General features: G+C 41.3%; 1 protein-coding gene across 4 annotated transcripts in view; it reads left to right on the top strand.

Moving 5' to 3' along the window:
• The window catches only part of SYN2 (synapsin II), a 190,233-nt gene that overhangs the window by 81,627 nt on the left and 81,220 nt on the right, over positions 1 to 27,386 (top strand). The window lies entirely within an intron of this gene.

Below are 27,386 nucleotides of genomic sequence, written 5' to 3'. Positions count from 1 at the left end.
TTTGCAGCCAAAGATGGGGAAGCTCTCTACCTAAGCAAAAACAAGACCGGGAGCTGATTGTGGCTCAGATCATGAACTCCTTTTTGCCATTTTCAGATTTAAATTGAAGAAAGTAGGTAAAATCACTAGACCATCCAGGTATGACCTAAATCAAATCCCTTGCGATTATACACTGGAAGTGACAAATAGATTCAAGGGATTAGATCTGATAGACCGAGTGCCTGAAGAACTATGGACGGAGGTTTGTGACATTGTACAGGAGGCAGTGATCAAGACCATCCCCAAGAAAAAGAAATGCAAAATGGCAAAATGGTTGTCTGAGGAGGCTTTACAAATAGCTGAGAAAAGAAGAGAAGCTAAAGGCAAAAGAGAAAAGGAAAGATATACCAAACTGAATGCAGAGTTCCAAAGAATAGTGAGGAGAGATAAGAAAGCCTTCTAAAGTGATCAATGCAAAGACTTAGAGGAAATCAATAGAATGGGAAAGACTGGAGATCTCTTCAAGAAAATTAGAGATACCAAGAGAACATTTCATGCAAAGATGGGCACAATAAAGGACAGAAATGCTATGGACCTAACAGAAGCAGAAGATATTAAGAAGAGGTGGCAAGAATACACAGAAGAACTGTACAAAAAAGATCTTCATGACCAAGATAACCACAATGGTGTGATCACTCACCTAGAGCCAGACATCCTGGAATGTGAAGTCAAGTGGGCTTTAGGAAACATCACTACGAACAAAGCTAGTGGAGGTGATGGAATTCCAGTTAAGCTATTTCAAATCCTAAAAGATGATGCTATGAAAGTGCTGCACTCAATATGTCAGCAAATTTGGAAAACTCAGCAATGGCCACAGGACTGGAAAAGGTCAGTTTTTATTCCAATGCCAAAGAAAGACAGTGCCAAAGAATGTTCAAACTACCACACAATTGTACTCATCTCACACGCTAGCAAAGTAATGCTCAAAATTCTCCAAGCCAGGCTTCAACAGTATGTGAACTGTGAAATTCCAGATGTTCAAGCTGGATTTAGAAAAGGCAGAGGAACCAGAGATCAAATTGCCAACATCTGCTGGATCATCAAAAAAGCAAGAGAGTTCCAGAAAAACATCTTCTTCTTTATTGACTACGCCAAAGCATTTGACTGTGTGGATCACAACGATCTGTGGTAAATTCTTCAAGAGATGGGAATATCAGACCACCTTACCTGCCTCCTGAGAAATCTGTATGCAGGTCAAGAAGCAACAGTTAGAACTGGACATGGAACAACAGAGTGGTTCCTAGTCGGGTAAGGAGTACGTTGAGGCTGTATATTGTCACCCCGCTTATTTAACTTAATATGCTGAATACATCATGCAAAATGCTGCGCTGGATGAAGCACAAGTTGGAATCAAGATTGCCATGAGAAATATCATTAATCTCAGATACACAGATGACACCACCCTTATGGCAGAAAGCAAAGACGAACTAAAGAGCCTCTTGATGAAAGTGAAAGAGGAGAGTGAAAAAGTTGGCTTAAAAGTCCACATTCAGAAAATGAAGATCATGGTATCCGGTCCCATCACTTCATGGGAAATAGATGGGGAAACAGTGACAGACGTTATTTTTTTGAGCTCCAAAATCTCTGCAGATGGTGACTGCAGCCATGAAATTAAAAGATACTTGCTCCTTGGAAGAAAATCTGTGAGAAACCTAGACAGCATATTAAAAAGCAGAGATGTTACTTTGCCGACAAAGGTCCGTCTAGTCAAAGCTATGGTTTTTCCAGTGGTCACGTATGGGTGTGAGAATTGGACTATAAAGAAAGCTGAGTGCCAAAGAATTGATGCTTTTGAACTGTGGTGTTGGAGAAGACTCTTGGGAGTCCCTTGGACTGCAAGGAGATCCAACCAGTCCATCCTAAAGGAGATCAGTCCTGAATACTCATTGGAAAGACTGATGCTGAAGCTGCAACTCCAGTACTTTGGCCACCTGATGCGAAGATCTGACTCATTGGAAAAGACCCATTGAAGCTTCAGTGTCACCCAAGAATTTTCTGTAAAGTGAATATATTTCCTGGTAGTTACATGAAGTCAATGCAGTTAGTTACAACCACATGCCCCTTTCCTACCTTCATGGATATGTAAAAGGACTCACTTAAAATGTACCAGCGCCATGATTTCTCCTTGCTCACAAGCTTCCAAATATAGCATCATTGGACCCAGTTTTTATTCCTAGGGAAAACTACAAAGCACATTCTTTCAATAATTACTACTGAGTCATTCAGCATATAATTTTTGAGTGACAGCTTTGGATTCAACGTTGAGAAAGGTGGATTTAGTCCCTAAATTATATCTTACCAAGGTGCAATCTTTAGGAAAAGGACTCTCCTGTTTTGTTTAAATCTCATCTCAAAATCTACAAAGAAATGCTGGAAATTACTGAAGATGTGCAGCTCTGGATTTTGTACCATTCAGTGCTGACTCTATAAGATCTCATTATTCATTGTGTACAAAGGCTCTGAGAGACAGAGAACTATTCCCCAGCCCACCCTCCCTGAAAAACATCAGGGACTGGAATCAGCAGCACTCTGGATGACATAAGCAGATAGTGCCAGAATCTGTTATATAACCTGCTAAAAACTCTGCCTTGAGGTTGCAGTTAGTCAGAGCTAAATCCTCTCCTGCCTTTTGCCCTTCTTTAAAAGGACTGAACCTCCTGCCTAGCAATCTGTAGCATCTTCTCTAGAGGCAAGCTTCAGCCTTCCTGCAGTGTGTTGGGAAACAGGGATTCCCACCCAGCTCTTCCTGTCTTGGCCCTCTGTACCACATTTTAAGTGTTAGTGTTAGTTGCTCAGTTGTGTCTGACTCTTTGTGATCCCGTGGACTGTAGTCCACCAGGTTCCTCTGTTCATGGAATTCTCCAGGCAAGAATATTGGTGGGTTGCCATTTCCTTCTCCAGGGAATCTTCCTGAGCCAGGGATAAAACCCAGGTCTCTCTCACTGCAGGTGGATTCTTTACCCTCTGAGTCACTTGACTTAGTCTCAATTCTGAGTTCCTACTGATGATGGGCATTAGATCGTATTGTGGCTTCAGACGTGAACATGGCATGGGTAGTACATTTGAAGAACGTAGTCTGGTTAAGGAGATGGAGGTACAGAGGAAGAGCTAAATAGTGAGGAAGAGCATTAAGACAAGTGAATTTTGTGCAGTGACAGGTAGCACCAAGTAATGGAGACAGCAGTGACTTTACAGTTGGAATACCCAAGTTCAAAGGCTCAGTTTTATGTACATGACCAAATGAACCTTTTCTTGACTTAGTTTACTCATCTATAAAGTGGAGAGAATGATCTCTACTCTGTCTAAATCTCTGCTGCTGCTGCTGCTGCTAAGTTGCTTCAGTCGTGTCCGACTCTGTGCGACCCCATAGATGGCAGCCCACCAGGCTCCCCCGTCCCTGGGATTCTCCAGGCAAGAACACTGGAATGGGTTGCCATTTCCTTCTCCAATGCATGAAAGTGAAAAGTGAAAGTGAAGTTGCTCAGTCGTGTCCGACTCTTAGCGACCCCATGGACTGCGGCCCACCAGGGTCCTCCGTCCATGGGATTTTCCAGGCAGGAGTACTGGAGTGGGGTGCCATTGCCTTCTCTGATCTAAATCTCTAAGTGGTTGTAAATGTTGAGTGAGATGTTGTATGAGAAGCTTTGGGATATGCCAATTGAAAAGCAAAGTGGAAAGGGTTATCTCATTTTACAGTAGGGGAAACTGGCATAGAGATGAAAAACCTTGCTGAAAGTCTCATTTGCTTCTATGAAACAGCACTCCATTATTTAAGTACAAAATAGAATGACTTTCTTCATTTGTCTCCCTCACTTGTAGACTTTGTCCACTGCAAGAACTCTAAGTAATCCATATGCTGTTGGCACCAAATAAAGTGTGTTTTGGTAGAGTGTGAGGAAGTTTAGGGGTCCATGTTTTATCCTAAAGATATTGGTCAAAGAGATATACTGTCACCTTCTTTGCTGGGCATGGCAGAGGTTTAAATCAACACTGTCCAGTAGAAATATAATGCAGATGGCAAATGTGAGCCTTATGTAAAATTTTAACTTTTCTAGTAGCCACAGTAAATGGGGAAACAGAGACCCACAGAAGTGAAACAATTTGTCTAATCCACACAGCAAGCTAGTGATAGAATCTGGACTAGAACCCAGGTTTCCTTTCCAGGCCAGTGTTCATTCAATCACAGTTTACTGTCGAGAGCCCCATTTCACAAGGGTAGAAAACAGTAACAATGAGTCTTTTATTATATTCTCCTTGATGAGACCTGACAGGGTCCACCTCTTCTTCTCCGCTAATAAATCAGGTTGGCCCCCCTCTTGTTATTGTTTTTCTCTAGAACCCAGGCTGGGGCTTGCCTTAGCCTTTGTTCTGTTCCCAGTTTTTGCAGTGCCAAGAAGGATGGGGAGAGAGCGGATTCAGGCAGGTCACGGTGGCACAGATGTTTCCTGGTCTTTCCGAGGGAGCTGAATGCCATGGCCAGGTGTGTCTTTCAGGGCCTTCCAAGCCCTTGGAGGTGGTAGGTGTTTATAACCGCAATTTCCTGATTAGCTTCTGTTTGTCACAGGCCTCTAGCCACTACCTGAGGGAGTACATTTAAGCCTCTTCTCTGGGAGTCATCAGGCAGGCAGAGCTCTCTAGTCTGGCCATAATCTACCTCTGTATTCTTATTTTCCAGCGTCCCCTTCATGCATCCTGTGTTTTCTCCCAGAATACTATGTTTTCTTCCTTCTCTCCTCATCTTTACCTATTAAAATATTACTCATTTTTCCATCAACTTGAAACACCACTTCAAGAAACCTTCAACATTATGCTCCCTCCTTCCATCGTATTATTTCTTAGCCCCATCTCCCACCATTTCCTGCCTCATATTTTATATGCAGGAACTTTGCAACCTGTTATTTTCTACTTCCATTTCTTTGCTAATGCTGTCCATTTGCCTAGAATCCATACCTCACTTTTGCCTAGCTGAGTCCCCTGATGCTGGGAAAGATTCAAGGAAGGAGGAGAAGGGGAAAACAGAGGATGAGATGATTGGTTGGTGTCACCAACTCAATGGACATGAGTTTGAGCTGACTCCAGAAATGGTGAAGGACAGGGAAGCCTGGCATGCTGCAGTCCATGGGGTAACAGAGAGTTGGACATGACTAACTGGACAAGTCCCATTTAAATTTAGGACGGGCTATCAGGCATCACCTCTTCCAGGGTGACTTCCCCGACCCTCCATGCTGAGTTCGGCTACTCACATAATAGAATATACCTGTCTCTACCTTTGTACTTACATGCTATATTTTATCTATCTGTACCTGACTCCCACACTAGACAATGTTCCAAGGGAGATATATGTGCTTTACATTTTCTATCTCTGGCAACTAGCAGCATCCCACTAACAACAGATGCTTAATAAATGTTTATGGAATAGGTGAACAAATAACCTTTAAACTATAATATGACCTTTAAATTTTTAAAGGTTTAAAGGCTTAAACCTTTGAACTTTATATGGTTTGAGTTATCTCAGGTAGCCTAGTGATAAAGAACCTGCCTGCCAATGCAGGAGACACAGGTTCAATCCCTGGATCAGGAAGATCCCCTGGAAAAGGGTATGGCAACCCACTCCAATATTCTTGCCTGGAGAATCCCATGGACTGAGGAGCCTGGCAGGCTGTAGTTCATAGGGTCTCAGAGTCACACACGACTGAAGTGACTTAACATGCACTTTATTTTTGAGGGTAACTATTTGTCTATCACTAGATTATATGTTCTGCGAGGGCAAGGAAAGTGATTGAGTCTTATTCATCTTTTTGTCCTTCGCAGGGCCTTATTCACAATGAATACATCAGTTAGGTTTCTGTGGAGAAACAGATCCAGTAGGAGATACATAGATGTGTATATTGATTTTAAGGAATTGGTTCATGTGGTTGTGGCGGCTGGCAAGGCAAAATCTGTGGGGCAAGCTACAGGCTAGGAACTCGGGCAAGAGTTGACTTTGCACACTTAAGTTTGAAATTTGTAGAGCAGGCCAGCAGGCTGGAAACTCAGGAGAGATTTTTCTGTTACTCTTGAGGCAGAATTCCTTCTCTGGGAAACCTGGGTTTTTGCTTTTAAGGCTTTTAACTGATTGGGTGAGTTCCACACACATTATCAAGTATAATCTCCTTTGCTTAAAGTCAACTGATTGTGAATTTTAATCACATCTACCTAATACTTTCATAGCAACAGCTAAACTAGTGTTTAACCAAACAGCAGGGCACAAGAACCTAGCCAAGTTGACACATAAAAATTTCATCATCAGGTAAGTGACCAATAAATGTTTGCTGAATTGAAGTCTACTTTTCAACTTCTTATCTGAAGCTCAGAAAAACAGAATGATCTTAATTCTGTTTACAGCAGTAATTTGGACTCAAACCCCCAAATCTTTTACCACTAAACTCCTAACAGCTCTGAATAAAAAGTAACAACATTCTAATACATAGCTGAACTTGCAGGAAAGTAAGGGACTCTCCGCGGCTGAAAATGAAGACAAACTGAGCTGTAAGTGTGTCACATGGTGCTGTATTGGGCCTCTTGAGATATCTGTGTTGGTAACCTTGGAACTTGGATTTAAATACACACACAGGAAGAGAAAATGAAGACTTGAGTCTTCATAAGACGAGCATTAAAGCTGAAACCCACAAGTGAGATGGGACTTTCAGTAACATGGTGGTTAGAAAAAAAATCTCGTTAATACATAGACACAAGAAAGTTGTCTTTCTCAGCCTAGTCTCTGAGAAGAAAAAAAGTCTGTCTCAGAATTCAAAATGATAGGTCTGTTTGAAGTTGGGTTCAGAGTTTATATTTCTACTACCTATGTGATATGGATCCTGAAAGTTGATTAATTAACATAAAAATTATACTCAGCCAGTGATATACCCTGAGGTACCTAGCAGAATAAAACAAAAAACCCTCTTAAGGTGATAAAAGATCTAAAACTATAAGACGATTTTTTTAATACATAAAATTAATATATTTAAACAATTAAGAACAAATAAAAAATTAAGAATATGAGTTTAGAAATGGATACCATGAATAATGGGGCTTCCCAGGTGACTCAGATGGTAAAGAATCTGCCTGCAATGCAAGAGATCTGAGTTTGATCCCTGGGTTGAGAAGATACCCTGAATAAGGGAATGGCAACCCACTCCAGTATTCTTGTTTGGAGAATCCCATAGACAGAGGAGCCTGGCAGGCTATAGTCCATGAGGTCACAAAGAGTCGGACATGACTAAGCAACTAATACACACACACCATGAATAATATAAGGTAGATATGACAAGTAGAGTTTAAACAGGAGATTAGACACTGCTAAAGAGAAAAAGTGGTAAGCTGGAAGATAAGGTAGAAATAACCCACAATGCCTCTCAAGGAGAAAAAGAAAAGAAAAATATGAAAGCAAAGTTAAGAGACATGCAGGATAGAATGAGAAGATGTAATACGTGTCTAATAATAGTTCTAGAAAGAGAGAATAGAAAGAATGGAAAAGAGACAATACTCAGAGGTAATGGTTGAAATTTTTCCAAAACTGATGAAAGACCTCAGTTAGGAAGCACATTGAGTTCCAAAGGATAAATAGAAATAAAGCCAATTCTAGAAATACTGTGGTGAAACTGCATGGCAGTGAAGATTAAAAGTAGGTATTAAGAACATCCAAAGATAAAAGAGATATCCTACAGGAAATCACAATTGAGCCAAGAACAGTGGCAAAATAAACAAAAGAATAATGCCCTCAAAAGCTTAGAGAAAAAAGAAATCCCACCCAATCTAGACTTTTCCATCTAGTTAGACCTTTGTTCAAGAGTGAGGGTAAAATAGAGACAACTTTAGACAGATAAAGATATCAAATTTACATCTCAGAGATAATTTCTAAAAGGACTAATAAAAATGGATATTCTTCATGAAGCAGGAAATTGAGGACTTCCCTGCTGATCCAGTGGCTAAGTCTCCACAGGGGTCTAGGTTCGATCCCTGGTCAGGGAACTAGATCCCACATGCCTTGCATCCACCAATGAAGATCAAAGATCCCAAGTGCCACAACCAAAGACCTGGCACAGCCACATAAGTAAAAGAACAAATAAATATTTAAACAAAAGAAGCAGCAGGAAATTGAGGAAATTGAACACAAAAGGAAGTAGTGACATGAAAAAAACAATAGAGACTAGAGAAATAGGTAAAGTGAAAGAAAGGGAAAGTCACTCAGTCACGTCTGACTCTTTACGGCCCCATGGACTGTACAGTCCATGGAGTTCTCCAGGCCAGAATACTGGAGTGGGTAGCCTTTTCCTTCTCCAGGGGAATCTTCCCAACCCAGGGATTGAACCCAGGTCTCTTGCATTGCAGGCGGATTCTTTACCAACTGAGCTATCAGGGAAGCCCAGAGAAATAGGTATACATGTGAGTAAATCTAAAACAAATGAAAATAGAAAAAAATGACAGTACAGAATAACAACAAAAATAATGATTAATTTAGAGAGCATGGAAATAAGGTGAAATTAAGATATCAGGCAATAATATGTGACAGGGAGTAAAGAGAGTAAAGAGAGAAGAACTGTGATCAGTCTTGAAATATACTAAAACTTGGGAGGACAGTAAAGCTACTGATTAAATTTAAACTTGATAAATAAAATGTGCATGTTTAAAAAAAAAAAGTTGGTGGTAACCACACCAAGGATAGAAATGTGTAATTGCCAGACAATTAAAGGAAAAAGACTTGCACAAAGGACCCCATTTAAAAGAAAGATGAACTCTGCATAATTTATAATAACATTCAGAATAACCTAAGTATCCATCATTGTGAAAAAAGATAAGTAAATTGTGATATAGTCACACAATGATAATAAATGAGCCAAGGTTTTATGTATTACCATGAAAACATGTCATAATTATAAGATTAACTGAAAAAAGGCCACTTAAAGGCAGATATAGAATAGCACAACTTATATAAGGTCCTCAAATAAATGTTGTCCCATCAGCTGCCTGAAAAGGAAAACAAAACAAAAGAAACTTGAAAAATAGTAATTTTTCTGTTGACCCCTTGTTATGAACGTTATAGTATAGATTCTTGCATTGGGATGGGAGGTGGGGTTTGATGACCTAGTTTTATATTTCCTACACATAAATAATAGAGAGACAGGCTTTTAAGTCTTTAAGTCATTCAAGTGAACATAGACACATATCAGAACTGTTGACACGAAGAGGGAAACTACTTTTGGCCTCAGGATTTCCTCTTTATTCTGGAAAAAAATCCCCAAAGTATAATACAAAATCAAGAACCTGGGAAATAACATTTAAGTAGATATCTCTCTTCCAGAGTATGTGTCTTAAGGTTTCTGTTTCATCATTCCCAAGATTCCAAATTGTTAGCTTCACGGGTCTTCAGCGGTTCCTCTCCTGGTTATTGGCAAACCAGGAAGCAAGGAACTGGTTCCATCCTACCTTTCAACCTTATCCTCACAGCCCTTCTGGCGTATGTATATCCTGATTATACCATCACAACGCCACCACTTAGCAGAGCTTTGTGAATTATACTTTCATGCTGCAATACTTTTGTTTAAGTCAGTTTTCTTTTTGAAGTGTCCTTTCCACGTCACATATTGAAATTCTACCAACTCCCAGACTGTCAGAGCCTAAAAATGCCTTTGGAAACTGTGTGCTTAAAGGAGGGGCAAGAGGAGGGAAGGGGATTGAGAGGTACTGGCTAGGAGGTGTAAAATAAATAAGATATAAAACTATAATATTATAACTTTAAATAGAACATAATCTATAAAAATATTGAATTACTGTGTTGTACACCCCAAACTAATATAACATTGTAAATCAACTATACTTCAATTTAAAAAAAGAAAGAAACCATGTGGTTCAGTTCAGTTCAGTCGCTCAGTTGTGTCCGACTCTTTGCGACCCCATGAATCGCAGCACACCAGGCCTCCCTGTCCATCACCAACTCCCAGAGTTCACTCAAACTCATGTGCATTGAGTCAGTGATGCCATCCAGCCATCTCATCCTCTGTTGTCCCCTTCTCCTCCTGCCCCAATCCCTCCCAGCATCAGGGTCTTTTCCAATGAGTCAGCTCTTTGCATGAGGTGGCCAAAGTACTGGAGTTTCAGCCTCAGCATCAGTCCTTCCAATGAACACCCAGGACTGGTCTCCTTCAGAATGGACTGGTTGGATCTCCTTGCAGTCCAAGGGACTCTCAAGAGTCTTTTCTAACACCACAGTTCAAAAGCATCAATTCTTTGACACTCAGCTTTCTTCACAGTCCAACTCTCACATCCATACATGACCACTGGAAAAACCATAGCCTTGACTAGACGGACCTTTGTTGTCAAAGTAATATCTCTGCTTTTGAATATGCTTTCTAGGTTGGTCATAACTTTCCTTCCAAGGAGTAAGCATCTTTTAATTTCATGGCTGCAATCAGCAACTGCAGTGATTTTAGAGCCCCCAAAAATAAAGTCTGACAGTGTTTCCACTGTTTCCCCATCAATTACATATGAAGAAAATACAATTCAGATGAATTCCTAAGCTACACAAAGTTTCTGTTATTCACCCTGTAATAAAAACTTATCACTTCTTTCTCTGTACTATAACACAAACAGAAAGTCACATATGTGGAATGTCTGGGACTTTATTTGTCCTAAGTTAGCAATTGAAGTTTAAGTATTATAATTCTAAAAGAGCACAAGAAATTTTCATTTTTAATTGTGGTAAAGTACATGTAATGTAAAAATTACCATCCTAACCATTTTTAATGTACCGTTTAGTACTATTAAGCATATTCATGTTGTTATGCAATCGACTTCCAGAACTCTTTCATCTTGCAAAACAAAATCTTTATATCCATCAATCACCAAGTCCCCACTGAGCATAAGAAATTATAAAGAGATGTTTCTTCCTGTAAGATGTGATAAAAGAAATAAAAGAGCTTTAACATATATATGTCTTAACTAAAAAGCAAAACTGAAAGTTCAGTTTCAGGAATTATAGATTTTTCTCTTGAATGCCACTATGGGAAAAAAGAAGGGGATTAATACTTACAATGGTTGATTATTAGTGAGAAGGTTACAAACCTATACCTAAAGATGTTGGTTGTCTTTACTATCCTGTATTCATTTTCCATTTTTTAGGCTATATTTTTATTACAAAAATTATACTTCCCAAGAAGCCATTTAAAAATAGTAATAGGAATTGTTACTCTTAATTGCTTTTATTACAAATTTTTATTTTGAAACTAAAATAGAAAACCATGCATGAAAATCTAAATCCTCTTAAAAGCATTTAAAAATCTAAATTCTCTTTTTATGGTTTTTAAAATAATTCCATATTTTAGAAGTAGCATGAAACAATGATTAAGATCTGCTCTGGAGTCAGTTTGCCTGATCTCAAATCCTGAATCCAACCATTAAGTAGTTATATGTCCTTGAACAAGTTAATTATTCTCTGTGCCTCGGTTATCTTATCTGTACGATTAGGAGATAATGCTAACTGTCTTATATAACTGATATGAGGGTTAATTGAATAAGGTGAGTAAAGTCACTAGTCAGTAATTAGTGCTTCAGTTCAGTTCAGTCACTCAGTCATGTCAGCCTCTTTGCGATGCCATGAACTGTGCAGCACACTAGGCTTCCCTGCTGCTACTGCTGCTGCTAAGTCGCTTCAGTCGTGTCCAACTCTGTGTGACCCCATAGACGGCAGCCCACCAGGCTGCCCCGTCCCTGGGATTCTCCAGGCAAGAAGACTTGAGTGGGTTGCCATTTCCTTCTCCAGTGCATGAAAGTGAAAAGTGAAAGTGAAGTCACTCAGTTGTGTCCGACTCTTAGCGACCCCATGGACTGAAGCCTACCAGGCTCTTCCATCCATGGGATTCCCCAGGCAAGAGTACTGGAGTGGGGTGCCATTGCCCAGGCTTCCCTGTCCATCACCAACTCCCGGAGCTTGCTCTAACTCATATCCATCAAGTCGGTGATACCATCCAACCATCTCATCATCTGTTGTCCCCTTCTCCTCCTGCCTTCAATCTTTCCCAGCATCAAGGTCTTTTCCAATGAGTCAGTTCTTCATATCAGGTGGACAAAGTATTTGAGCTTAGCTGGTATCAATTTTACTATAGTTGATATAATTCTGATACTTGGACTTTGGGATAAATAATCTCCTGTACTTCTGTTAACACTGTTTTAATTCTTTGTGGCAGAGCTGGGTAAAGTCTGGGTCTATAGTCTTTCATTCTCCTACCCTTCACCCACTGCTTTGCATACTGCTGGAAAAATAGTAGGTACCCACGTTGATAAATCGTTGTTAAATGAATAAATAATGAAAATATTTTTAAAGGTTTATAGAATATATTTCATTATAAAAACTGGATGGTAGACTATTTCAAAGGAATGTATGGAGACACTAAGGATACAATTATTGGTTTTTAAAACTATCCTTTGGGCTTGTTGAATGTAAGGGCCGTGTATCCTCAGTGACTCATTAGAGGTGGTTGAGAGGAGGGACAAATTCACTGCAGAGGAGAGAGCCTGGAGAGCACCGTTATAGTAATACTTCGATACTAAGGCATGAGCTTCTGTCCAAATCCACCCTGAGCTAAACTTGGTATAACAAAAAGAGCTCTGTTGAGACGAGATCAGAGTTCCCACCGGGTTCCCACTCGTGACCTTGGCCCACCTTTCCCCTTAAGCCTCAGGTTCTTCACCTATAAAAATGAGAATGCAGCATCTGAGGTCTGTTTCTCCGTTCAAAGCACCTTTGGTTCCATGTTACTAAGCCCTGGTGCACCTGGGAGCCCGTGGCATGTGTCTTCCAGGACAGTGACAGTTCTCCCAGCCTGCCAAAATTCAGTCGTCAGTGCCCATTCTGGTGAATAATATCTCCTCCTGAATTGGTGCCAGTTGGAAAATTGTAGAATGGAATGTGCCACCTGGGTTTGAATTTGGAAATCCAAAGTGTTGTTGCCTTGAGGTACAAGGATGTTTCTGCCCAGCCACAGTGGTGAGTAGGCTGATAATACCAGTCGTGGCAGTTTGCACTTGGACTGAGAAAAGAGGGTCAAGTCTCCTTTGCTAGTGAGAGCAGAATGAAGAGAAAGCTGTGTTCTTATTTCCTTCAGTCTGCTGTGTGAACTGTGCACCGGTGATGTAGTATCACAGACAGAATTAATGCATCAGCAAAGTGATAAAAATTAAAACTTTATTATGCTTCTGTGATGCTTGAAGTAAAAGTGAAAGTGTTAGTCGCTCAGTTGTGTCCGACTCTTTGCAACCCCATGGACTGTAACTGACCGGGTTCCTCTGTCCATGGGGTTTCCCAGGCACTGGAGTGGGTTGCCATTTCCTTCTTCAGGGGATCTTCCCAGATCGAACCTGCATTTCCTGTGTGTCCTACATTGACAGGCAGATTCTTTACCGTCTGAGCCACCAGGGAATCCCTCTCTAATGCTTGGTTGTTTATATTCTTTATTGTACTTGAAGCACTTGGAATGGAAATCAAGTCCTCAAATTCTATAATATCCTATAAATGACCATATTTCTGTCTATATTTATAAATGCCTGAGCAGCATTCAGTGAATTCATTTTGTTGAAATACTCTTCATTTCAAAGGACTCACACAGGCACATTGTTTAACCCAGGGATTTTTACAAAAAAAAGGGAAGAAAAGGATGTAAAATGTGTGAATGGGTGCTGTGCTAGTTACTTAACATATTAATTAATTCTTTCCACAAATATTACTGGGTACCTAACATGTACCAGGCATTATAATAGAGCTGGACAGATGACTGACACTGCAGTTATTACACCAGCAAGATCTCTGCTCTCAGAAAAGTTACATTTTGGTTGGGGAGATGAGTAATAAATAGTCAAGGTGATTTTAAAAGAACATCTGTGATGAGGAACTAAAGAGCCTCTTGATGAAGGTGAAAGAGGAAAGTGAAAAAGCTGGCTTAAAACTCAACATTCAAAAACTAAAATCATGGCATCCAGTCTATAGGTAGGGAAAAAATGTAAACAGTGACAGACTTTATTTTCTTGGGCTCTAAAATCACTGCAGATGGTAACTGCAGCCATGAAATTAAAAGATGCTTCTCCTTGGAAGCAGAGCTATGACCAACCTAAACAGCATATTAAAAAGCAGAGATATCACTTGGTTGACAAAGGTCTGTCTAGTCAAAGCTATGGTTTTTCCAGTAGTCATGTACTGATGTGAGAGTTGGACCATAAAGAAGGTTGAGCCCCAGAAATTTATGCTTTTGAACTGTGGTGTTAGAGAAGACTCTTGAGAGTCCCTTGGACTACAAGGAGATCCAACCAGTCAATCCTAAAGGAAATCAGTCCTGAATATTCATTGGAAGGACTGATGCCAAAGCTGAAGCTCCAGTACTTTGGCCACCTGATGCAAAGAGCTGACTCATTGGAAAAGACCCTGATGCTGAGAAAGATTGAAGACAGAAGGAGAAGAGGGTGGCAGAGGATGAGATGGTTGGATGGTATCACTGACTCAATGGACATGAGTTTGAGCAAACTCTAGGAGATAGTGAAGGACAGGGAAGCCTGGCGTGCTGCAGTCCATGAGGTCTCAAAGAGTCAGATATGACTTAGCAACTGAAAAACAACTACAAAACAAGCTTTAGGATACATGGTATAATAATTCATAAAATCTGTACCAGAAAAGAAAATGGAAGCCTCTCCATCCAGTTTTCTTAAGGCAAGGATAACCTTGACAATAATTTGCATCAGAGCAGTGAGAAAATTATATTTGTCTCAGTGCACTTAAAAAATCTAGATGCATTCAGTCTTTGTAATAGGTTAACTAATTGCATCCAGTTAGGTATTAAAAAGCACAATATATGATAAAGTAACATTTATTCCTGGACCCAAAGTAGAAAGTCTATGATTGCTTTACAGATGAACACTCCCAAACATTTATGGTAGCAATAATACAAGTTCCACAAAAATTCTTATTTCCCAACTCCCTCCATGAAGCCAGAATTATTACTCTGACACCAAAGACACCACAAAAAATAGAAAACCACAACCCCAAATCCTCAATAAACATAGTTGCAACAATTCTTAACAGCATTTTAGCAAATTGGATTTCTAAACATTTTGCTAAACAGCATTTAGCAAATATGATACATAAAAAGGATCATGTGTCATGACCCAATGCAGTTCCTCCCAGAACTCAAGTTTCAGGTAACATTTGAATATCAATCAGTGAGTCTCACCATACAGCAAATGTAAAAAGAAAAGCACAGCCTTTGAGATTACCTTCTTCTTCTCTTTCCACTTTTTCTCCTCTTCTTCCTTGCTCTTCCTCTTCCCATTCTTCTTTGTCTTCTTTGGCGGGAACTCCTAGCAGATTTCAAGTTTTCCAATACAGTATTGCTTACTCTCATGCTGTCCATCAGCTCTCCAGAACTCATTCACCTCGCATAATTGGAACTCTGAACTCTTTGATCTACATCTCTTCATTCCCCCAAACCCCCAGCCCCTGACAACCACCATTCTATCCTCTGCTTCTCAGTCTGACTATTTTAGATTCCACATGTGAGATCATGCAGTGTTTATCTTTCTGTGTCTGCCTTATTTCGCTTAGCGTACTGTCCTCCAGGTTCATCCATGTTGCTGTAAATGGCAGTATTTCCCTTTTTTAAAAAATGGCTGAATCAGTATATCACATTTTCTTTATCCATTTGTTTGTTGGTGGGCATTTAGTTTGCTTCCATATACTGGATACTCTGAGAAAAGGGTGATCTCTAAATGGACCAACACACAGAAGCGGTAGTTTGACAGGAGGTGGTTGGGAAACTGTGAGTGGCAGATTGGCCTACTGGTGGCATTCAGTGTGTGAACGACGGCGAGACAGGGCAGCTGCATGTGTTCATGCAGGGTATTGACTGACAAGGGCATCTGACCAAGGAGACAGGGGTGAAACGCACATTCTACCTGCCAAGCTGCGTACCCTGAAGCAGGAGTGTCCAACTGGAGGAAGGAATGCCTTTTCCTAATTCACGCAGACTCTGGGGCCATCTTGCAGGAGGGAAACACCGAGAGATGAGTTTAGCATAGAAGAATGGGGCCAGATCAGGGAGGACCCGTCTGTGTATCTAGAAATGGATGGCTTTGATGGTAGTGGTGATCATGGGTATAAGTTTTGACCTGACACTAGAGTTAAACCTGGGTATTTGTCAAGGCCAGGATCCCTGTTTTTCTGGTATAAAAACAATCACATCTTTCAAAATTATATTTGCTTGAAGTTTTCTCCAGAGCATACATTAGTACCGACCTACTTTAGTATCAAATCAGCCTGATTTAATTTTATAAGCTGGTCAGGACTGTCCTATGCCTCCAAAGCATTCTGTGTAGCTCCACTGTAATCACAGACAAATGCGTCTAATCTTCCCATCACGTGTCGTCGTGAGTTACAGGATTCTGTTCCTCCCCCCGCACCAGTGTTTGATAATCTCCTTATCTTGTGATACTGCATCATTTAATTATCCCCCAAAATAGAGATCTTCAGAAAATCTGCTCAGAGAAAGTGATTTTCTGTTCCCAACTGGTCACAGCTGGTGTGTTTACTCAGGAATTAGTCATTTTCAGAACTTGGCTTTTTTTCCTGAAGGGATCTCATCTGCCATCTAAGTCGGTTAAAGCCTTCCTGCACGTCTCTGGAGGGAATTTTATAAACTCCAGAGAAGAACTCAATAGGTGTCCTCAGAGATCTACAAGCCCAGGACTCTTGTCAGACTGAGCATGGTTACTCTGTCTCTGCTATTAACCTCCAAATGTCTAGCTGTATTCATTCCAATAACTCCATAAACGTCTCCTGAGCATCTACGGTGTGTCCAAGAGTCGGACAGGCATTGAGGCCACAAAAATGAGTGGAGCACAGTTCCCATGGATGTCCAGGGGATTTCCCTGGCAGTCCAGTGGTTAAGATTCCATGTTTCCACTCCAGGGGGCACGGGTTTGATCCCTGGTCAGAGCACTAAGTTCCTACATGCTGTGCTGCACAGCCAATATAAATAAATCTTGGGCTTCCCAGGTGGCACTAGTGGTAAAGAACCCACCTGCCAGTGCAGGAGATCTAAGAGTCGTGGGTTCAATCCCTGGGTTGGGAAGATCCCCTGGAGGAGGGCATGGCAACCCATGCCAGTATTCTTGCCTGAAGAGGAGGAGCCTGGCGGGCCACAGTCCATAGGGTTGCAAAGAGTTGAATATGACTGAAGCTACTTAGCATGCACAATTCCCATATAAAGGAATATATAGTTTCTAAACTTGGTCATCCCAAGTGCTGAAATTTAATTTTATTAGCTCTGCCTCCTACTAACTGCTGCTTCTAAGCAAGTCACTTCATTTACCTGATCTTCATTTTCCTACAAAACCAATACCATTGAAATGAGTTCCTGTAAGGCATGAAATATTGGGAAATTACTTTGGTTGTCTGGGATAAATGATGCATAGTATGTCATCTCTCAAGGTCTCTTTCCCTCCTTTAGACTCTTCTGTCCCCTTTGGACCTTTACAGACTGAAGAAGACTCATTCTATCAGCCCTTCCTAAAACCAGAGACTTTTCATTTTGTTTTCTTTTTCTCTGGGCCATTTCTACTTCCGTCATGTCATTTGTGTTTAGACAAGTGGACCTGATATGCCGTATCACAAGTATGAAAGTACTGTGACTTGTACAAGATGAAGTCAGCGTAAAAGAAACCCTTTATGCTGAGTTTCCAATAAACTTTCTAATGATGATCAACATTTTTTTTACCTTTCAATCTCTGTCTTTCTGTGTTTTTCTCTTACATCTCATAGGACCAGTGTCTTAAGGAAACAGTTTTCTGTTATTTCAGGTTCTTTTTTTGAATCGTAGTTGAACACTCATGATCCCCGGATAAAATCATTTTCCACTGAATATGTTTTCTTACAGTTAGTCACATTAAAACTCCTCTGCCACTTTACTGCCCACGTCCACATCTTCTTTCACTTTATCCCTAATCGACTTGGCATTTTAATCCCTGGAAGAGCTGAATGCCATCTGCAAACTTGGCATTGCATTCTTTCCCAGATCATTTATATGATTGTTAACGAAAACGCCATGCAGCTTGCTTTCCATCTAGGAAGTTGCAGAGATTTTGACTTAACTACTTAATCACTGTGTTAATAATAATACCAAGGACCAGCCGCAGAACATTGCCTTTATCCAGAAAACTATTCACTTTTTCCTATTTTTTTCTTATTCCTAAACCAATTATCCATAACTGATGTTTTTCCATGTACTAAAAGAGTTTTATGACTTATGAATTAGATTACAAATCCAAATTGGATTTAAGAGCCCCTTTCCCTGGGTTGGGAAGATCCCCTGGAGAAGGAAATGGCAACCCATTCCAGTATTCTTGCCTGGAGAATCCCATGGACAGAGGAGCCTGGTGGGCTACAGTCCACAGGGTCGCAAAGAGTCGGACACGACTGAGCGACTTCACTTTCACTTTACCAACTAAGTGACTTCCCTGGTGGCTTAGATGGTAAAGTGTCTGCCTACAATGTGGGAGACCCAGGTTCAGTCCCTGGGTCCAGAAGATCTCCTGGAAAAGGAAATGGCAACCCACTCCAGTATTCTTGCCTGCAAAATCCCATGGACAGGGGAACCTGGTAGGCTACAGTCCATGGGGTCGTGAAGAGTCGGACATGACTGAGCGACTTCACTTTCTTTTCTTTCTTTACCACCTATTTTACTTCTCATTTATGTCTTTGTTCCAGAACATCTGTATGAGGTGTCTGTCCTGTACCACTTTCTGTCACATAATTAAATCCTATTTCTTAACATCAGTGTTGTTTGCCAGCTGGCTTCTAAGTTCCTAGGCCTAATCAATCAGATGCTCCATTGAGTTGCCTGATGAGTGTTGTGCAGTAGCTGTTGGTTTGCCGTGTACCAGGAAGACAGCAAATCTTGACATCTCATTACTGCGGCTGCTTCCCAAATGATCTGGAGCCCTGGTTGGCTCCCTCCCATCTCTTCTGCGTCCCAGACAATGTGGCCTCTCAGATCGTAGGCACATCTGATCATGTCACCTCTGCTTAAAAGCTTTGGCAGTGTCTTGGGAGATAGTTGTGAAAACTTGAATATAGACTCAGAAAAGACACATAATATTCAAGTTTTCCCAACTGTCTCCCAAGACACTGCCAAAGATTGTAAGCAGAGAGGTGACACAATCAGATGTGCGTAAGATCTGAGAAGCCGCGTTGTCTCAGAGACCCCGGTTCGATTCTTGGGTCGGGAAGATCCCCTGGAGAAAGGATAGGCTACCCACTCAAGTATTTTTGGGCTTCTCTTGTGGCTCAGACCATAAAGAATCCGCCTGCAATGAAGGAGACCAGAGTTCCTGGGTTGGAAAGATCCCCTGGAGAAGGAAATGGCAATACACTCCAGTATTCTTGCCTAGAGAATCCCCATGGACAGAGGTGGGCTACAGTCCATGGGGTCACAAAGAGACAGATACAACTGAGCGACGAAGCACAGAGATGCTTTAAATTATTATTAATTATTAAATACTGATTGTTATTTAAAAAGTTGTTACCCTAAGATAGGCAAATCTATTAAAAAAAAAAAAAAAAAAGGTAAATTAGATGTGACCAGAGACTGTGGAGTTGGGAAGGGGTGAGGGATGGACAGTTGCTGCTTAATGGCAGCAGAGTTTCTATTTTGGATGACGAAAACATTTTGGAAATAGTGATTTTGGTTGCACAACACTGAATACACTCAATGCCACTAATTGTACACTTGAAAATGGTTAAGATGGCAAATTTTGTTATGTATATGTATTTTGCCACAGGGGGAAAAAAAAGTTTTTAAGCCATTACCAGTTAGAGATATTACTTAAAACTTTGCAAGAAAAATAACATGATATTTGGGATTTGTCTTAAAACACTTAAACAGAGAGTTCCCTGGTGGTCCAGTGGTCAAGACTCCAAACTTCCACTGCAGAGAGCGTGGGTTCAATCCCTGACCTGGGAACTAAGATCCCACCTGCTGCACTGCACAGACAAAATATTAAGAACAAACAAAGGGCACTCAAACAGTAGTCCCAACAACAACAGTCAAGGTGATAAATGAAAAAAATTGGCCAAATGTTAGTTACCAAAGATAGAATTTTCCATAATAAAAAAATTTTTTTTTTTATTTTATATACAAAATTTTTAAAAAGGTCTTTTGGAGGCTAGCTCTTACATCCTAATTTCTCAGCCTGAAGTCTAAAGTCCTTTGATGGCCTTCCCTTTTTCAAGGAGTGTCAACTCTTGCTTCTCAGCCTGCCTGCCCTGCCCCCAGGCAGCTAGGCACTGCAGAGCTCTGTGCGCAGGCAACCACTGTGCTCTCTGCTTCTTGTGTGGCAAAGTCCTCCTCATTCTTTAAGGCTCAGCTGCATCCTGGAGCCTTCCCAGGCTCCTGCAGGCAAAGAGAACTCCTCCTTCGGGTTCCCACAGCGCCTTGTCTGCACCGCTGTGACCGCTTGCTTATACCACGTATTATCACCTTTTATTCATGCTTCTGTTCCCCGCTAACCCGCAAGCTTCATGAAAATAGAGGAAGCGTCCTTTTCAGTGTGCGTCTTCCTGAGCTATGGGAAGCTTTCATTGCTGTTGTTTTAGTTGTCTGCACTAAATATTTTTAAAGGAAAAGATTGGACGGCGGGGATGTGAATATTCATTATAAACCTTAAAAGTTGAAAGGGTCCTTAGCGATTACCCATAGGAATATCGGTCTCTTTCTAGACTATGCTTTCTCTACTTGGCAACTACTGATGCGTTTTTACATTTCCAGTACCTACCACTGGGTGTTCAGTGCATTGTTGCTGAATTTACTCACAGATCACATCCTTTCTTTCTACAGATGGCAGAAAGCCAACTCTCTAGCTTGGGGTGTGTGGACACACACTTTTTAGCAGAAACGGTGAATTTTCAGACATGGTTTGTCAGGGCAGCAAATAAGCGCCTGAAGGGCTGTCACTGGGCCAGAGGAGCTGACTCAGTGGGTGGCTGCGCTGGGAGTGAGGCACGTCTGCAGTACACTTGCTGCCAGGGGGTGGCGGCAGGCACTCACAGACTCTCCAAGATGGGCAGGCCTGAGTCACCCTTTGAGTGTAGGTGGGAGATGGCCTCCTCTACTATTCCTAGTTTATTTTCTAACTTCTTGATGCCTTGAGATGCTTGGCCAAAAGAATAGGGCCCGAGTTAGAGACAGTAAGAGCCAGAAACTAAGCGTCTTGTTAGAGTTAAATGTCCAGATCAGTGCCAGGCGCTACTGGGCACACTGTTTGTTTTAGTCACTCAGTCGTGTCCTGCTCTTTTGTGACCCCATGGACTGTAGCGCACCTGGCTCCTCTGTCCAGGGATATTCCAGGCAAGAACACTGGAGTGGGTTGCCATTTCCTTCTCTGGGGATCTTCCTGACCCAGAGATCGAACCCGTATCCCCTGCAATGACAGGCAGATTCTTTACCACTGAGCCACCTGGGAAGCCCTAGGTACTTCATTAGTGCTCTCATCTTCTAGCTTGAAGTTTTGATCCCTGTAAGAACTTTAGGCACCCTGGGGGGATTTACACTCCAGACTGTTTTTAGGTCCTTTAGTTCCAGTGTGGATGGAAACTGAGAACAGATTTTCATGTGGGGAAGAAGAGGGAAGAAAGAACATGACACCCTGGGATGTGCACATGCGAGAAGAAAGGAGGAAACGGCTGGACCTGTAGAGACACAGTCCACTCAGTCCTGAGGAGGCCTGTTCTGGCTTTCTACATCTCTCCAGCCAACACCATCACTCCTAACATCTCCAGTGAAGAAACAAGCCCTGATTGTGAATAAGGAGGAGTTGGAAGGAGTTGGAAATCTATAGATAGGACGATTCTATTTGTACAGGCCTTAACTCAGAGCACATAATATGACAGAAGAACATAATCAATATTTAAAATCCAAGATGATGAAAAATCCAGGTTTGTATTCATATTCCTTGCTTTGAAGTATTGCTCTATAATCTAGTGGTCTGAGGCTGGAGTTGGGGAGTGATGACACAGGTTATTAGATAACTGAGTTTGAAAGGTAATATCAGATGATGAGGCCATGAGCCAAATATCATGAGTAGATGATAAATGAGACAAAAGTTCAGAAGAGAAAGAATCCTGTTGGCTGTGGTGAGACAGCAATAATCCCTGGTATGTGAATGTTTGTTGCATTTTGCCAATAGTCAATCCTAAAAGAAATCAACCCTGAATATTCACTGGAAGTACTGATGCTGAAGCTGAAGCTCCAATACTTTGGCCAAGTGATGTGAAGAGCCGACTCATTGGAAAAGACCTTGATGTTGGGACAGATTGAGGGCAGGAGGAAAAGGGGTCAACAGAGGATGAGATGGTTGGATAGCATGATCAACTCAATGGACATGAGTTTGAGCAAACTCCAGGAGATAGTGAAGGACAGGGAAGCCTGGCTTGTTGCAGTCCGTGAGGTCTCAAAGAGTCGGCCACGACAGAGTGACTGAACAACAACAACTTTATATTTGCATAATATTTCAGAGTTTCCAAAACACTTTCATGTCATTTATTTTTATCTGGCTTCATTAAATCTTCACAACAGCCTGGTATTATTAAATGAGGTAAAATACATAGAATATTTGGGGCTTCTTAGAATAGTGGTTAGTATGTAGTGAATGTTTACTATCATTATGAAAATCATTATTAGCCCTATTTTATACTTGACAAATCTGAGGCTCAGAAAGGCTGTTACTTGCCCAAAGTCACACAGCTGAGAAGTGGTAGAAATAGGCCTGAACTCAACTCCTGTTTCTAGACCTTTCTCCATTTTCCCATGCGCAAAGAGGGAGTATTTAAGCCGGGCTTGCCAAAGTTGGGCCAAGTTTTGAGGTGGCCTTAGCGGAATCATCTCTGATGAGGTCTCCTCAGCCTTATGAGCCCTAGTTGGCTGGTGGATGGGAATTCCTGAGTGTGTTCTGTGCCTTGAGTAAGAAGAGTTAAATCTAGAAGCCTCTACTCATTTTAGCAGTAAGGGGAGATGGTTCATTGCCTCGTCCCTCAAGGAAGCTGCAGGCCATTAAACTCACATAGATCCTCAGCTGGTAGGCTTGTTAAGAAAATGTGACAATAGGGGGAAATTGACAACCCAGGCACCATAGATATTTTTAGTCTGTGCTTCAAGGATGTACATCTTGGTTTCTGTTTAGATTGAGCATGAGGGAGTGAACTGGATTGATTTGACAAGACTGGCAGTCAGAAAGTCCTTACTGAGACCCTTCTCTTTGCCCAACTTAAGCAAGGGACTGAGGGGAGTAATTAAGGGAGGTGAAGTAACTTTCCCAGATGCTCAAACACTGTGGAGTGTGGTATAATCTTTTTCTTGGGTGGGAGGCAGTGTGCTGACATCAGTAAAATTTCTGTCTATTCCCTGCACCAGCACTTCTGCAGTAAATTATCCTTCTAATGTACAATGGGGTGACTGCAGTTACCAATACTGTATCATATACTTGAAATTTGCTAAGAGAGTAGATCTGAAGTGTTCTCAGTGCACGCTCACGGACACACACACACACACACACACACAGGGTGATAATGTGAGGTGATGGGTGTGGCAGTTAACCCGATTGTGGTTATCCCATTTCACAAAGCATACATATATCAAGTCATCACGGTGAACACTGAAAATATTACAATTTTATTTGTCAATGATTCCTTAGTAAAGCTGGAAAAAATAATCTTATGAGTATAGTTTTAATTGTCAGCCATTGTAGCCATTGTAGCTCTGTTTGTAATAGCAAAAACAGTCCAAACACTGGAAATGGAATTGAACTATTACAAAGAAAGAAGTCTTATCAATATGTGCTAAAAGCATATCACTAAGATTTGTTGTTTTTTTTTTTAATTGAAGTAGAACTGACTTGCAATATTAGTTTCATGCATACAACATATTAATTCAGTATTTTTTTCAATTATACTCTATACAAAGTTATTATAAGGTAGTAAATGAAAAGATATCCCACATTCATGGATTGGAAGAATTAGTATTTTAAAATATATATGCTACCCCAAAGGACTGATATATTTTTAAATGCAATAAAAAAATTATGGGGCAAGAAAGAAGAATGTATATAGCATGATGCCATGTGTATGTTCGAAGCATACATGAAGGCAAATATATGCATACATTTTCCCCACACTGGAAGGATATACTTGCAAGGGGTAATGAGGGGTATGGATAAGAGGAATGGGAGGGGGAAAATGTGTTTTTCATCTTATACTTTTAAGTTCTTTTGAAAATAGAGTTTTTGGTTTAGCCATCTGACATACTTTTTTTTTTTTCTCATTTAAGCCACTTGCCAGAAGTCACAGAACCAAAAAAGTGCACAGCTAGGATTCCCACCTGAACTGTGATTCTAGGCCCTGTGATCCAGAGCCCTCTGGATCCTACCTAGCACACTGCTTCCTAACAGTGCTCTCTTAGGATCAGGAAGTAATTCTGTCACTTGTTTGTAAATTACAAAAAATTTTCCACGAAGACACCTGGGAGAATGTGCTCATCCTCAAGAAGGCTCTGTTGCCTGCCACCTTGGCTGCCACCAAAGCCTGCTCCATTGCCTGCCACCTTGGCTTCTGTTCTGTAGGACGTGGCACAGCCAAGAGAGGTCAGTGACCTGGAGCCAGGAAACACAAACTGAGATTTCCAACAGGGCAAATTACCTTCAGGAAAAGACATTAAGATAATTGGAGAGGTGGGGGTGGGGAGAAGGCATGAAAACAGGGTCATTAGCCAACTTGGTCAACGGGCAGGTGCAGGAAGTGGCAGATAAACACAGCCAGAATCTATAATTATACCTTCAATATCAATGTTCAAAACCCACAAAATAAATGAGTGAATTTAAAAACTTGGCAGCATCTAAGTACCTAGATATAAACTACTAGTGTTAGGCTTAGCTCCTGTGAACTTCTCTGTGATTTCGAGCATATTATTTAGCTGCTCTGGCTTTCTTTCCCCATTAGTCAAATGGACAGCACAGTCTATCCTGGCCACTTCACAGAGTTGTAAGGAACATATAAGGCAAGACATGTGCTTTGAAAATGCAAGACGTCGTACCAAATGAGAGATTATTGTCTATGCCTCTGGGACATACCTCACAGAAGGAGACCTCTTTTCTCATTAAACTTTTTTTTAATTGGATCTCAAATTCTGTGACAGATTTTTTTTCAAGTTGTTTCCATTAAATAGTATTGATTTTTAAAAACTAAAAACTGCCACACACAAAACAAATGGTCCGCAAAACATTTATTCTCCTTTCCTGCTGAAGGGTTTACGATGCATTGTTATCATTAACCAGTCTTTTACTGTTAAACTGAAATAAGCAGTTCTGAGACGAGCAGTTCTGAGACCATTCTTCCACCACTGGTTAAGACTGGGGTGGCAGGTATTTAGAGATGGGAAGCTGGGAGGAAGCATCAGGAAAACATTGCTGGTAGCAAGGTAGAAACAGCTCACCAACACAAGCGAGGACCCTCATGGGATCATTTTTTATTCCAGTTACTTCTGTTTAGAGTCGTGGACAAAGACCTACAGAGTCCACAAGATCCCCAGAGCAGTGATAGAGCAGTGCGTAGACTATTACTTAAACTCGCAAATAAGATGTGCTACATGTCCTTTGCCTGAGGGGCTTGCTGAGCTATGAATGTTGAGCGGGGCTCTGGAAGCAAGCTGATGAAGCACAGTAAGGAACTGGGGCAGAGGTACGGAGATGAACTTCGGTGATCCAGTTCTAGGATGGCTGAGTGCCTCTGAGGAGCAATTTGAGGGTAGCCAGGGACTTGGACAGGACAAATGACAACTTCCTGGAACAGACTGTTCCAGGACCAGAGAGGAAAGGAAATAGCCTGGCCCCATCCTGGGCAGTTCACAGGAACTGGGGCGGGAAGTATTTGAAATGGAACTAGCGCTCACAACTTCACGCGCTTTCTCAGTGGAAGAAGGAAAATGGGACAAGAAACTTGTGACGCAGCATACACGTCAAGTCAGTTTTCGTAATGGTGGGAATGAAGATGGCAAGAATGAACGAGCAGAGGGAGATAGTGCTGTGCAGGGCCGACAACTCTGGGTTCAGACTAGCGCGTGATTATTGCTTCTGTCACTCACTTGCTGTATGACCTTGAATACGCCAGTTTTTCCTCTGAGTCTCTGTTTCCTCATCTCAAAAATGAATGCCCTTCTTCCCATCTCAAAAGTAGTTATGAGAGTTAAATGAGATGTTCTTGAAAGCAACTAACATATAATTCCTAGAATATGATTCCTAGTAAATGTTAGTTTAGCCCTTTGTTTCGGAGAGGGACTTAAGAAAACCTCCAGTGAGACGTGCTGATTTGAAATTTCAAGCACTGGGAAAGCAAGGCCAACCTAGGTACGGGGTGGAAAGGCCCTTTTGACAGATGGAGAAGCAGCCTAAAAAGGCAGATAAGAAACTCTCATGAGAGGAAGGGTAGGTGAAGGGCAGAGTAGCACTGGCTATAAATACAAGCACAAACTCAGTCCTCTTACCAGCAGCTGGACTGTGAGGTTCCTCTGGCTTGTGACAAAATGGGAAGACAATAAGTACGGTTTATCTAGGCTTGACTCATCCCCTTGACTGTTCAGAAACACAGGAGAGGTTTTGTGTTCAATTACAGTACTTTTCCGAAGCCTCTCCGCCCCCCTGCCCCGCCCCCACACTATTTTTCTGGTATAATTAACTCTGCTTCATTCATTGACTGTCCTTTCCTCCTTGTTTTATTGGTTATATTTGCTTTTTAAATTATCAATTACCTCAAATCCTTTCTGGAAGTATGGGTATGAAGGGGTAAAATAGTTTTAGTTTCTTCAGAAACTAAAATTCCAAGGGTAGAAACCAACTAGAAAACCAGAGTGAAACGCAGGATGGGGAAAAAGATAAGGAGACTACAGTGAGGCATAAACTGACCTGGTTTGTACCAGGAGTCTCACCAGGGAAATCCTACTCCTGGACTTCACTTGTAGCCAAAACATGACAGCAACTGTTTTCATAGAAGCGGACAGCCTGAGAGTGAGAGGCCTTTTGGTTTATTTTAGAAAGGAAAGGCCATGGTTTGCCTGGAGGCTCTCTCATGGTGATCCGGTAGCAGACTAAGGTCTAACACTGACCCAAGTCTCTTGACTCTCATTCTGGGATTCTGTGTGCCGTGGGCCTCCTCATCTTTGTGAAAGTGAATTTCTGATGACAAACACCTGTACAAAACTAATAGGTGTGGGTTTGTTGTTTTTTTTTTTTTT

The sequence above is a fragment of the Bos indicus genome, chromosome 22, assembly GCF_029378745.1.
Source record: "Bos indicus isolate NIAB-ARS_2022 breed Sahiwal x Tharparkar chromosome 22, NIAB-ARS_B.indTharparkar_mat_pri_1.0, whole genome shotgun sequence".
NCBI classification, from domain to species: Eukaryota; Metazoa; Chordata; class Mammalia; order Artiodactyla; family Bovidae; genus Bos; species Bos indicus.
The sequence above is the reverse complement of the archived record's forward strand: the minus strand, read 5'-3'. Positions and strand labels throughout refer to the sequence as shown.